The sequence below is a fragment of the Hemitrygon akajei genome, chromosome 4 (genome assembly GCF_048418815.1).
Source record: "Hemitrygon akajei chromosome 4, sHemAka1.3, whole genome shotgun sequence".
Classification (NCBI taxonomy): Eukaryota; Metazoa; Chordata; class Chondrichthyes; order Myliobatiformes; family Dasyatidae; genus Hemitrygon; species Hemitrygon akajei.
In genome coordinates this window covers 17921952-17936460 of record NC_133127.1, presented here as the reverse complement: position 1 = coordinate 17936460, position 14509 = coordinate 17921952, and the positions used below count along the sequence as shown (strand labels likewise).

Here is a 14509-nt window from a genome sequence, read left to right as displayed (position 1 = left end):
AAAACCCATACAGCCTCACTATGTTTTTGCAGAACTTATTTAATTTAACTACTTTATATATGCACTTACTATAATTCACATTTTTTATTATGTATTGTAACGTATGCTGCCACAGAACAGCAAATTTCATGACATATGCCAGTGATATTAATCCAGATTCTGAATCTGATTTTGAAATTTTATGGATACATGCAATTTGAAACCTTTTTAATATTACATTTTTTGAAGATTAAAGAAAATTGTTGAAGACAATTATATCCAAATTGGAGCCCTACTTTCCTGAAAACATGGGATTAGATCAAGATTTAGGTAAGCATTTTTATATTTCAATTTAAATATCCTTCACTTTCAGCAGTACATGAATTCAGTATTCAACCATATTTGGTCTTTGCTGCACAGTGGGTTTATTAAAATGCAGATTGTTCAGAGTCAACTGACATGATAATCTTCACATGGCCATCAACTCCATTAGAGTATTGAGTATTGGTTTATTATGTTAACATGTCATGTATTACCAAGTGAAAAGCATGTCTTGCAGAGCATCACAGGAAAAATCCTCCCGAATATTGAGCACAACTACAAGGAGCACTGCCACAAGAAAGCAACATCCATCAAAGTTCAAAGTATCTTTATTGTCAAAGTACATGCATACATGTATGAAATTCATTTTCTTGTGGGCATACACTGGAAGGAAAAGGAAACATTAGAATTAATGAAAAAACGCAGATGACAAGACAAGCAAATTGCCAATGTGCAAACAATGACAATCTGTGCAAGTGCAAAAAGACGAAAATAACAACATAATAATGATGAATAGAAGGAAATCAATATCATGAACATGATATGAAGACTCATTGGAAGTGCATAGGTTGTGGGAACAGTTCAGTGATGGGTCGAGTGAACTTACCCCTCTGGTTTAATACCCTGATGCCTGTTGGGTAATAACTGTTCCTGAATCTGATATCGGGAATCTGGTGTCATTGCTGCCATCCATAAGGGAGTACAGGAGGCTTAGGTCCCACACCAACAAGTTTAGGGGCTGTTATTTATCCCCCCCCCCCACTTCTTCCTCCTTCCTTTCCAGCCTTGATGATTGGTCTAAACCAAGATGTCTGTGGTAATGAATTCCAGAAATTTAATCTTCCAGTGTGTTCTACTGTGACTTTGAGTTTTAAAAAAATTTAACAATACAGATGCACGTTTCTCAGAAAGTAGCAGGACGGTTGATAGAGTGGTGAAGAAGACACATAGGTTATATGGTTTCCTTAGTCAGAACATAGAGTATAAGAGCAACAAGGTCTTGATACAACCTCATAAGCTTTGATTGCAGGTACAGGGTGGAATATTGTTCCTTTTCAATACCCCAACCCTCACTTCCTCTGATGTCAGAAACTCTCCTCCTCCCTCTGATCCCAGCTCTAATCCCTGCCACGTCTTCACCATTCCCTTTGAACTTTCCCTTCTCCGAGGTGTAAAGTTCTATATTTGATAAGTCCCTTACCTTTGTTCCACTTTACCCGCACCCCACTGAGTTCTGTGCCTGCCACGATGCCAAGTCTTTCTTCTGTTAGCTTTCTCCGCACCCATTTCTTTTGCAAGAATTCCCCAGCCCTCATCAATGACCCCTTCTCCAATTTGCTTCCTCTCCTTGGATACCCCACTCTGGTTCTTTACCTGCCTTGGGTCTTTACATCTCTAATGGCTGATGAGACATTAACCGCTTTGACTTCAGCACTCCTCTCTGTTCCTCGAACTTTACCTCCTCTGAACGCACTGTCCTCCGCTCTATCTGCACAAATTCCAACCTTCCAATCAAGCCCACAGACAAAGGGAGTGCTGCTATAGCATGGTAGACTGACCTCTACCTTTCTCGAGCAGGAGACACCATCATCAGAAAACAGTCCGATCACTGACCTCATCCACTCCTGAAAACTCCCAACCACTGCCTCCAAACCCATAGCTCCCTTACCCCGCACTTCTTGTTTCTACCTCCTCCCCAAGATCCATAAACCTGACTGTTCAGCTAGCCCCATTGTCTCTGCCTGTTCCAGTCCCACAGAACTTAGGTTCATTTACTCAACACTATTCTATTTCCCTTGGTTCAGTCCCTTCCCAACTACATGCTTGACACTTCACGTGCTCTTAATCTCTTCAACAACTTTTAATTCCCCGGCCCTGACCGCCTCACTTTTCTCCATGGTTGTCCATTCCTTATACAACTCTATCCCCTATAAAGAAAGTATTAAAGCTCTGCACTTTTTTCTTGACAAAAGATCAATCAGTCCACTGTACCACCACCCTCCTCTGTCTGGCCGAACTGGTCCTCACCCTCAATACTTTCTTATTCAGCTCCTCCCACTTTCTTCTAACTGAAGTGGTAACCATGGGCACCCGCATGGGCCCCAGCAATACCTGCCTTTCCTGGTACACATCCAACAGTCCTTGTTCCAAGCATTCCCCAGTAATGCTCCCAACTCTTCCTCTGCTACAATAATAACTGCACTGGTACTGCTTCATGCGTCCATGCTGAGCTTGTCAATTTCATCAACTTCCACCCTACCCTTAAATTCATTTGGTCCATTTCTGACACCCCTTTCCCCTTCCTCAATTTCATTATCTCCATCGCTGAAGACAAACTTACTCCATTGCATTTGTTCTCAGGATGTGGCTTTACATCCTGGGAACAAGAGATATCCTCCTTTTTCAAAGAACAGGGTTTCTCTTCCTCGGCCATTGAAACTGTCCTCTCCTGCATCTCCTCCATTTCCTGGACATCTGCGCTCACAAAATCTTCCTGCTGCCTTAACAGTGATAGAGTTCCTCCTCTCTTAACCGACCATGAGCCTTCGCATCTAGCTCATCCTTCTCCACAACTTGCACTGTCTTTAACAGGATCCTACCACCAAATGCATCTTTACCTCCTCCACTCTCTGCTAGCCACAGAGATCCCTCCCTCCATAATTCCATTGTCCATTTGTCCCTCCCCACCAATCTATCCTGGCACATAGACCTGTAAGAAATACAGAAATGCTGCAACTACCTATTCACCCCCTCCTTCACCGCTATTCATGGCCCCAAACAGTCCTTCCAGGTGATGCAACACTTCAACAATGAATATGTTAAGGCTGTCTACTCTATTCAGTCCTCCCGATGTGGCCTCCTCTATAATGGTAAGACCTGATGTAAATTGGAGGAACCACTTTATTGAGCACCTCCACTCCATCTACAAAAGGTGGGATTTCCTGAAGACTAACCGTTTTAACTCCTATCCCCATTCCCATTCTCACTTATTGGTCCACGTCCTCTTTTACCATGATGAGGCCATCTTCAGATTGAAGGAGTAACACCTCATATTTCTGTCCAGGCTGAATGAATATTGATATTTTGCCAACTCATATTTTTTTTCTACCCCTCCCCTTCCATCTTCTTCAATTCCCCTCATTGGTCTTTTACCTGTTCTCCTCACCTGCCCATCACCCCCAGCTGGTGCCCCTCTTTCTTCACTTTCTCCCACTATTTACTCTTTTCTCCTATCAGATTCTTTCTTCTTGAACAGTTCACCTTTCCCATCACTTGACTTCACCTATTATCTTCTACGGTGTCCTCCTTCCCCTCTCTTAAGAGTGATCTGTTAGATGCATATAAAACTCAGGGCCTATATTGGGTAGATGGGAAAAAGATCAGAGAGTGTAGGTTTAAGTTGAGAAGCCAGAGGATTAGAGGTCTGTGGAAGATTGTATTTTTACCCAGAGAATGCACTGACTGAGAAGGTGGAGCAAGCAGGTACAGGTAAGAAATGTCTGGTTGAGCACTTGCACCACCAAAGCATTCCAGACAATGTTGCTAAGTGGGATTAGTAGGATAGATAAACAGAAGAGATTCTGCAGATGCTGGAAATCTTGAGCCACACTACATGAACAAAATGGTGGAGGAACTCATCAAGTCAGGCAGGATCTATGCGAGGGGTTTAGATGGGGTGGAGTCTGTTAGCTGTGTTCAGAAGGGTTTCTTGATACAATATGTAGATAAGTGTAACGCTTAGGGCTATTGGCTTGTGCTTGTCCAGGGGAAAATCCGTCCACGTGCCAAACCATGTCTCCTGTTTGCATAGATGCTGTGTAATGCACACTGGTACAAACCCGCACATACAATATCAGACAGCACACAATGTACGTTTTACAGATTGCACTTTATAAATCTTACTGGAACTAGGTAATTAATAGTAATACAATATAAAAAGAAAAAAAAAAGGTGCCAAAACTTATCAGAGTTCAATCAGATCATGCACAACTGTTGGAGCTCAATTATCGAAGCCTTCTGTCCACCATTCGATCTTCTCTGACCTCCTCGACCTGTCGCCTGGGACCAACCTCGGTGGTCAACCAGAGTGTGTCCAGCACGTCCTTCCTCTTTGGTTCTCCTCCCATAAAAACCCGCCACTCACTCCAGGTTCCCACATGTACAAATAGAACAACATCGCTTCCATTGGTCAGTTCCTCCGTTATCAATAATTATAACCCAAACATTCCAACTAAACAGAGCGTTACCTCATCAGTTACCCACAAAGAAGCCATTTCATTATAAATCTACAGTGAAGCCATTTTATGTATGCAGTTAACAGTTACCATTACAGTTAATAATTGGAGAACCCTGCATAAGCCTACAAGAGGAGAGGCTGTACTTGATCTGGTATTGGCAAATGAACTTGATCAGGTGTTAGATCTCTCAGTGGGAGAGCGTTTTGAAGATCGTGATCACAATTCTATCTCCTTTACCATAGCATTGGAGAGGGATAGGAACTGACAAGTTAGGAAAACGTTTAATTGGAGTAAAGGGAAATATGAGGCTATCAGGCAGGAACTTGGAAACATAAACTGGGAGCAGATGTTCTCAGGGAAATGTACGGGAGAAATGTGGCAAATGTTAAGGGGATATTTGCATAGAGTTCTGCAAGGGTAAGTTCCAATGAAATAGGGCAAGGATGGTAGGGTACAGGAACCATGGTGTACAAAGTCTGTTGTAAATCTAGTCAAGAGGAAAAGAAGAGCTTATCAAAGGTTCAAAAATAGGTAATGCAATATAATCTAGAAGATTATATTGCGAGCAGGAAGGAGCTAAAGGAAAAATTAGGAGTGCCAGAAGCTGACATGGGAAGGCCTTGGCAGACAGGATTAAGGAAAACCCCAAGGCATTCTACAAGTATGTGAAGAGCAAGAGGATAAGATGTGAGAGAATAGGACCAATCAAGTGTGACAGTGGAAAAGTGTGTATGGAACCGGAGGAGATAGCAGAGGTACTTTGCTTCAGTATTCACTACGGAAAAGGATCTTGGCGATTGTAAGGATGACTTACAGCAGTCTGAAAAGCTTAAGCATGTAGATATTAAGAAAGAGGATGTGCTGGAGCTTTTGGAAAGCATCAAGTCGGATAAGTCACTGGGACCGAACGAGATATACCCCAGGCTACTGTGGGAGGCAAGGGAGGCGATTGCTGAGCCTCTGGCGATAATCTTTGCATGATCAATGGGGGCATGAGAGATTCTGGAGGATTGGAGGGTTGAGGATGTTGTTCCATTATTCAAGAAAGGGCGTAGAGAGAGCCCAGGAAATTATAGACCAATGAGTCTTACTTCAGTGGTTGGTAAATTGATGGAGAATATCCTGAGAGGCAGGATTTATGAACATTTGGGGAGACATAATATGATTAGGAATAGTCAGCGTGGCTTTGTGAAAGGCAGGTTGTGCCTTACAAGCCTGATTAAATTTTTTGAGAATGTGACTAAACACATTGATGAAGGTAGAGCAGAGATGTAGTCTATATGGATTTCAACAAGGCATTTGATAAGCTACCCCATGCAAGGCTTATTGAGAAAGTAAGGAGGCATGGGATCCAAGGGGAAATTGCTTTGTGGATCCAGAACTGGCTTGCCCACAGTAGGAAAAGAGTGGTTGTAGACGGGTCATGTTCTGCATGGAGGCCGTTGCCTCAGAGATCTATTCTGGGATCCCTACTCTTCGTGGTTTTTATAAATGACCTGGAAGAGGAAGTGGAGGGATGAGTTAGTAAATTTGCTGATGATACAAAAGTTGTGGGTGTTGTGGGTAGTGTGGAGGGCTGTCAGAGGTTACAGCGGGACTTTGATAGGATGCTAAACTGGGTTGAGAAGTGGCAGATAAGTGTGAGGTGGTTCATTTTGGTAGGTCAAATATGATGGCAGAATATAGTATTAATGGTAAGACTCTGGGCAGTGTGGAGGATCAGAGGGATCTTGGGGTCTGAGTCTACAGGACACTCAAAGCTGTTGTGCAGGTTGACTCTGTGGTTAACAAAGCATGCAGTGCATTAGCCTTCATCGATCATGGGATTGTGTTTAGGAGCTGAGAGGTAATGTTGCAGATATATAGGACCCTGGTCCGACCCCACTTGGAGTACTGTGCTCAGTTCTGGTTGTCTCACTACAGGAAGGATATGGAAACCACAGAAAGGATGCAGAGGAGATTTACAAGGATGTTACCTGGATTGGGGAGCATGCCTTATGAGAATAGGTTGAGTGAACTTGGCCTTTTCTCCTTGGAGCGACGGAGGATGAGAGGTGACCTGATAGAGGTGTATAAGATGATGAGAGGCATTGATCATGTAGATAGTCAGAGGCTTTTTCCCAGGGCTGAAATGGCTAGCACAAGAGGGCCAGTTTTAAGGTGCTGGGGAGTAGGTACAGAGGAGATGTCAGGGGTAAGTTTTTTATGCAGAGTGGTGAGTGCGTGGAATGGGCTGCTGGAGACAGTGGTGGAGGCGGATACAACAGGGTATTTTAAGACACTCCTTTAAGACATTCCAGTAGAAGTGGTAGAGGCAGGTTCGATTTTGTCATTTAAAAAAAAATTGGATAGGTATATGGACAGGACAGGAATGGAGGGTTATGGGCTGAGTGCAGGTAGGTGGGACTAGGTGAGAGTAAGCGTTCGGCATGGACTAGAAGGGCCGAGATGGCCTGTTTCCATGCTGTAATTGTTATATGGTTATATGGACAGATACACAGAGCTCAGAAAAATAGAGGGCTATCGGTAACCCTAGGTAATTTCTAAGTTAAGGACACGTTTGTGACAGCTTTGTGGGCCGAAGGGCCTGTGTTGTTCTATAGGATTTCTATGTTTCTATGGAGAGGAATAAACAGTCGAAACTTTAGGCTGAGACCCTTTATCAGAATTGGCCATTCAGGTAATGTTTGACGTGGATATGGGGTCGGGTTGGGTGGGACTGATTGTCCGGTTACTGTGCTATATGTTCATTTCCTATTAACTACTGAGGTTTTGGTGTGCTTGGAATCCACTTCCATTCTGGGCCACTTCCCGTTCACTGCAACTTGGACTAATGTGAAGCTACAGTTTTATTTCTATTTGTGCACCATATGTGTTTTGCTAGTATGTGTCCTCAGGTGATTAATAATTAACAATATGCTCTCTTTGCAACTTTCCAGCAAAAAAAATGAGTGGATTACAGTCAGAAATTTCCCTGTGGCGAAGACAAGTAACAGAATACATTGCTGAACTGCGACTAATCGCTAATTCCATTGATAAATATCATGCAACTGCTACCAAGGCAAATATTGCAGGCTCGGTTACAGGAGCTGCGGGAGGAATTCTAAGTATTGTAGGATTAGTTGCTTCTCCTTTCACAATGGGAAGCTCGTTATTGCTTACTGGCGCGGGAATGGTAGCTGGCGCTGTTGGTGGGGTCACCAACATTACAGCCAGTGTTTCTGATAAATTCAATCAAGAAAGCAAACAGAAAAGAGTAACTGAAATTATTCAACAATATCTCAAGAAACAACAAGAGCTGGTGAACATACTAGAGCTACTCAACAAAGCAATTGAATCTATCATTAAAATTGAGACAAAAAATTTACCAAACGCGGTATTTGTTGGCACAACTCAGGGTATCATAAACAGCTTGAGTCATATTTCTACAGTTACTTCAGTAGTGACTAAAAATACCTTAAAAGTATTCAAAAGTGTTTCCGGAATTTTGGCAGGTCTTACTGTAGCATGGGATATCTATTCTGTATGGAAGGATAGAAATGAACTTAGAGACAAAGAGACTGAAATTTCGCAGATGATCCGGGAGGTAGCTAAGAGTATGGAGGAAGAAAGGGGCAATTTTGAGAAAATTGAATCAAAGTTGAAGGATTGCACTGAGCTGCAGAAATTTCTGGAAAAATGTGGAAGATAATGAAGAAATTCAACAGGTCAGGCAACATCTGGTTGACGTGTTGAGTTCTTTCTGGATTTCCTGTGTTGTTGCATATTCCAGCATATGTAATCTCTAGAGATGAATAAATAGCTGATTGATTAGTGATCATGGAGATAACACATAAAAATGTTCTTTGATATTCTGAATTAATTCTCCACAAATTGGTAGAAATTCCTTATTTTTTTAAAACTGTTCACCCTTTAAAATCTGCATGTTTACTTTTGCTTCCAAATTCAGTTTTGTTATTGATCCGACTACTACTTACAAGACCATAAGACATCAGTGTAGAATTGGTCCATTTGGCCCATTGAGTCTTCTTTGCAATTTCATTGTCCCTGATTTATTATCTGATTTATTATCCCTCCCAAACCCATTCTCTTTCCTTCTCTTCATAACCATAGATGCCCTTACTAATCAAGAACCTATCAACCTCCACTTTAAATATACCCAATGACTTGACCTCCACTGAGTCTGTGGCCATGAATTCCACAGGTTCACCACCCTCTGGCTAAAGAAATCATCTCTGTTCTAAAGGGATACTGTTCTGTTCTAAGGTTGTGATCTGTGGTCCTAGTTTCACCACAATTGGAGACATCCTCTCCACATCCCCTCTATCTGGGCCTTTCAATATTCAATTGGTTTGAATGGGATCTCCCTCTTACTCATCCTTCCAAACTCCAGTGAGTACAGGCAGAGAGCCATGAAATGCTCATCATATGTTAACCTTTTCATTCCTGGGATTACTCTTGTGAACCTCCTAAGGACCATTTCCAATACCAGCACATCCTTATCTATTATTCCACTCCATACATTGTCCCAGGATCATTTTCTTTAAACTTAAAATTTGTCCGCTCTGATGATTTGCACTATTTGAGTTCAATGTTAATTCTCTCTCTTTCTTTTGGCCCAGTGACTACCACTCAGTCTATTCTATTCAGCCCATTGATCAGGCCCCAAAATATTAACATTGACAGAAACCACAAATGCTGGATGTGTGAGTGACGTGAAGTGACTGTGGAATACAGGCTGCCCTGAGGCCCAACACAACTGGCACCTGCAAATGTTCTTGGCTTCTTTACCAGGAAGAAGCAGGACAGGTCAGATGAGAGTGCCCTGGTAACTGGAAGTAATTAATGGAAAGATTAAGCATTCCAGGATTGGAAACTGCATTATTCCTCAAGGGGATAGAATCAGTTCTACAGGGATATAAAGAGGAAGTGTCTGATGGAGAGCCAGTGATTAAAAGAACAGATGTCAAAGTTGTTTTAGGAAGCTCAGCAACTCCCTAACATTCATCGTTTCCTATCAGTGCGACAAGGTAGAGCAGAAGTTGGCTGGATTGCGTTTCAACACCATTAATCAGAGAAGGGGCTTTGATTCCCACTGCTGTTGGAATTTCTACATTCTCCCTGTGACCCCATGGGTTTCCTCTGGTTGCTCTGTTTTTTCCCCCCACACATTCCAAAGATGTACCGGTTAGAGTTAGTAAGTTGTGGGAATGCTATGTAGACATCTGAAGCACAGTGACACTTGTGGGCTGCCCCCAACACATCTCAGACTGCGTTGGTTGTTGATGGAAATGACACATTTCACTGTAGGCTTCGATGTACATGTGGCAAATAAAGCAGATCTGTCAAATGAATGGAAATGTTTTAGCCTAGTAATCAAAGTACATGCCAATCAGAGCCAAGAGCAGCAATGAACTGCTTGAGGACTTAGGCAACTTTGCTTGATGGAACCCTCCAAAATTCTCTTCAACGATGACTGTCTGTGACATAACCTCTTTGACTCCACCCCACATCATCTTATGTCAGTTAGCCCTACTGTATTCCCACTCCTCTTAGTCTTTTCCTCACAATTCATAGTTATAACAAACTCATCTTTGGAACCAATGGGAAGCAGTTTAACCTATGGTGAAAATATCCAGAACTAAGGTCACCCCAATATCCAATAACCAATCTTCAATATATAGATAATGTTTGTGTCTGCTCAGAGGCTGGAATATAAGCTATTGTATGTAAATTTTTAACTAATGAATAAATATCAATTCATAATACTTAAGAAATATTTTCACCTGATTAAAACTGATTTGCGTTATTCATGAAGCTTGCAAATATAAACCAGTTATTCTATTTGTTGAAAAGGACCTAAATTAAGTCAACAAAACAAAGTTTTCTTTCAAATCGAATTGAAGTCCTCACTTATTGATCTATTATGTGAAATTATTAAATATGTCTAATAGCACATTCATTTTACCAATGCAGTTTAGATTATGTTAACCAACTCAACTGAGGGTTTTCTATATGAATCATAACTAATTGTAATGCTTTGTGTTTGAGAATGAAATGAGTTACCTACACTGTACTTGATTCTCTTCCAAAATAAAACAAAAAACTTAACTTGACTGTGCAGAATACTTTTTTAAAGGAATAAGTTCCTTGCCCAAGGTGATCAGGGTCTGATCTCTCTCATAGATGAATTAATAATATTTCCCTATCAGGGAATGAGTTGCTGGTAACAGCAGCAATCTATATTTCTATGTAAATAGAATATACTGTAGAACAGTACGGCCCAGAAACAGGCCAATTGACCCACAGTGTTGTACCAAACCAGCTAGAATGCAAATGCAAACACCATAAACACAAATCCCTCCTACCGACACCATGTCCATGTCTCTCCATCTTCCATGTGCCAATTTAAACATCTCTTAAAAGCCTCTACCACCATAATAGCCAATGCATTCCAGGCATTTACCTCTGAATAAAAAAACTTACCTTTCACATCCCTACCCCTATCTTATCTCAATGTATGCCCTCTGGTGTTAGATATTTCAGCCCTGGGAAACAGGTACTCCCTGTCTTCTCTATCAGCGCCTCTCATAAATTTGTAAGCCTCTATCAGATCATCCCTCAGCCTCCATCACTCCAGAGGAAACAACCCAAGATTATCCAGCCTGTTATGCTCTGTAAACCAGGCCGAATCTGGGTAAACCTCTTCTGCACCCTCTCAAAGCCTCAACATCCATCCCATAGCGAGGCAACCAGAACTGTTTGCAATAGTCCGTGTGATCTAATGAGAATTTTATAAAATTGCAACAGAACCATAAGACCATTAGACATAGGAGCAGAATTAGGCCATTTGGCCCATCGAGTCTGCTCTGCCATTCAATCATGGCTGATCATTTTTCCCCTCTCAGCCCCACTATCCACCTGACTCCCCATAACTTTTCCAGTGTAGGCATCAACGTATAATTCTCCATAACATCCGCCACCTCCAACAGGATCCCACTACCAAACACATTTTTCCCTCCCCACCTCTTTCTGCTTTTCACAGGGATCGCTCCCTTCGCGACTCCCTTGTCCACTCGTCCCCCCCCATCCCTTCCCACCGATCTCCCTCCTGGCAGTTATCCTTGTAAACGGAACAAGTGCTACACCTGCCCTTACACTTCCTCCCTCACCACCATTCAGGGCCGCAGACAGTCCTTCCAGGTGAGGCAACACTTCACCTGTGAGTCGGCTGGTGTGGTATACTGCGTCCGGTGCTCCCGGTGTGGCCTTTTATATATTGGGGAGACCCGACGCAGACTGGGAGACCATTTTGCTGTACACCTACGCTCGGTCCGCCAGAAAAAGCAGGATCTCCCAGTGGCCACACATTTTAATTCCACATCCCATTCCCATTCTGATATGTCTATCCATGGCCTCCTGTACTGTCAAAATGAATCCAAACTCAGGTTGGAGGAACAACACCTTATATACTGGCTGGGTAGCCTCCAACCTGATGGTATGAACATTGACTTCTCTAACTTCCGTTAATGCTCCTCCTCCCCTTCTTATCCCATCCCTGACATATTTAGTTGTTTGCCTGTTCTCCATCTCCCTCTGGTGCTTCCCCCACCTCCTTTCTTTCTCCCGAGGCCTCCCGTCCCATGATCCTTTCCCTTCTCCAGCTCTGTATCACTTTCGCCAATCACCTTTCCTGCTCTTAGCTTCATCCCACCCCCTCCGGTCTTCTCCTATCATTTCGCATTTCCCCCTCCCCCCACTACTTTCAAATCTCTTACTACCTTTCCTTTCGGTTAGTCCTGACGAAGGGTCTCGGCCCGAAACATCAACAGTGCTTCTCCCTATAGATGCTGCCTGGCCTGCTGCGTTCCACCAGCATTTTGTGTGTGTTGTTGTTCCCCATAACTTTTGATACCTTGTCCAATCAAAAACCTATCATGCTCTGCCTTAAAACCACCCAATTTCCTGGCATCCACAACTGCCCGTGGTAATAAATTCCACAAATTTATCATCCTGTGGCTAAAGATATTTCTCCACATATCTTTTTTAAATGGACACCCCTCTATCCCGAGGCTGTGCTCTCTTGTCCTCAACGCCCCCACCTTGGGAAACAACCCTTCCACATCTACTCCTTCTAGGCCTTTCAGCATTAGAAAGGTTTCAATGTGATCCCCCCTCATCCTTCTAAATTTCTGCCTCAGACCCAGAGCTACCAAACAATCCTCGTATAACCCTGCCATTCCCAGAATCATCCTTGTGAACCTCCACTGAACCGTCTCCAATGCCAGCACATCTTTTCACAGATGGGGAGCCCAAAACTGTTCACAATACTCAAGGTGAGGCCTCACCAGTGCCTTATAAAGCCTCAGCATCACAACCTTGCTCTTGTACTCTAGTCCTCTTGAAATGAATCTCAACATTGCATTTGCCTTCCTCACCACTAACTCTACCTTCAGGGTGTTCTGCACAAGGACTCCCAAGTCCCTTTGCATCTCAGATTTTTGGATTTTCTCCCCATTTAGAAAATAGTCTGCACTTTTATTTCTTCATACCACACCCCCAATACTGTGTGCTTTAAGTTTGCACACTAATCTCCTGTGTGGGACCTTGTCAAAAGCCTTTTGAAAATCTAAATATACCACATCCACTGGCTCTCCCCTATCCACTCTACTAGTTACATCTTCAAAAAATTCTATAAGATTTGTCAGACATGATTTTCCTTTCACAAATCCATGCTGACTTTGTCCGATGATTTCACCACTTTCCAAATGTGCTGTTATCACATCTTTGATAACCGACTCTAGCATTTTCCCCACCACCGATGTCAGACTAACTGGTCTATAATTCCCTGGTTTTTCTCTTCCTCCTTTTTTAAAAAGTAGGGCTACATTAGCCCCCCTCCAATCCTCAGGCATGCAGGCAAATCCAGGGCAAAAAGCAATAAGGACCACTTTTCAACATAATTGTATAAGGGCTAAGAGTGTTGTAAAAACAAGCCTGAAGGCTTTGTGTGTCAATGCGAGGAGCATTCGTAACAAGGTGGATGAATTGAATGTGCAGATAGTTATTAATGAATACGATATAGTTGGGATCACAGAGACATGGCTCCAGGGTGACCAAGGATGAGAGCTCAACATCCAGGGATATTCAATATTCAGGAGGGATAGACAGGAAAGAAAAGGAGGTGGGGTAGCATTGCTGGTTAGAGAGGAGATTAACGCAATAGAAAGGAAGGACATTAGCCTGGAGGATGTGGAATCGATATGGGTAGAGCGGCATAACACTAAGGGGCACAAAACGCTGGTGGGAGTTGTGTACAGGCCACCTAACAGTAGTAGTGAGGTTGGGGATGGCATTAAACAGGAAATTAGAAATGCGTTCAATAAAGGAACAGTAGTTATAATGGGTGACTTCAATCTGCATATAGATTGGGTGAACCGAATTGGTAAGGGTGCTGAGGAAGAGGATTTCTTGGAATGTATGCGGGATGGTTTTCTGAACCAACATGTCGAGGAACCAACTAGAGAGCAGGCCATTCTAGATTGGGTATTGAGCAATGAGGAAGGGTTAGTTAGCAATTTTGTCGTGCGAGGCCCCTTGGGTAAGAGTGACATTAATATGGTGGAATTCTTCATTAAGATGGAGAGTGACATAGTTAATTCAGAAACAAAGGTTCTGAACTTAAAGAAGGGTAACTTTGAAGGTATGAGACATGAATTAGCTAAGATAGACTGGCAAATGATACTTAAAGGGTTGACGGTGGATATGCAATGGCAAGCATTTAAAGATCGCATGGATGAACTCCAACAATTGTTCATCCCAGTTTGGCAAAAGAATAACACAGGGAAGGTAGTGCACCTGTGGCTGACAAGGGAAATTAGGGATAGTATCAAGTCCAAAGAAGAATCATATAAATTAGCAAAAAAAAGTGGCACACCTGAGGACTGGGAGAAATTCAGAGACCAGCAGAG

The 14509-nt window shown here is 42.7% G+C and overlaps 1 long non-coding RNA gene across 1 annotated transcript in view; it reads left to right on the top strand.

Annotated features, from left to right (window-relative positions):
• The window catches only part of LOC140725886 (uncharacterized), a 47403-nt gene that overhangs the window by 13600 nt on the left and 19294 nt on the right, over positions 1–14509 (top strand). Inside the window, exon 2 of the long non-coding RNA XR_012098502.1 lies at positions 229–309. This is a non-coding gene — a long non-coding RNA (uncharacterized lncRNA). The remainder of the gene's footprint in view (positions 1–228; positions 310–14509) is intronic.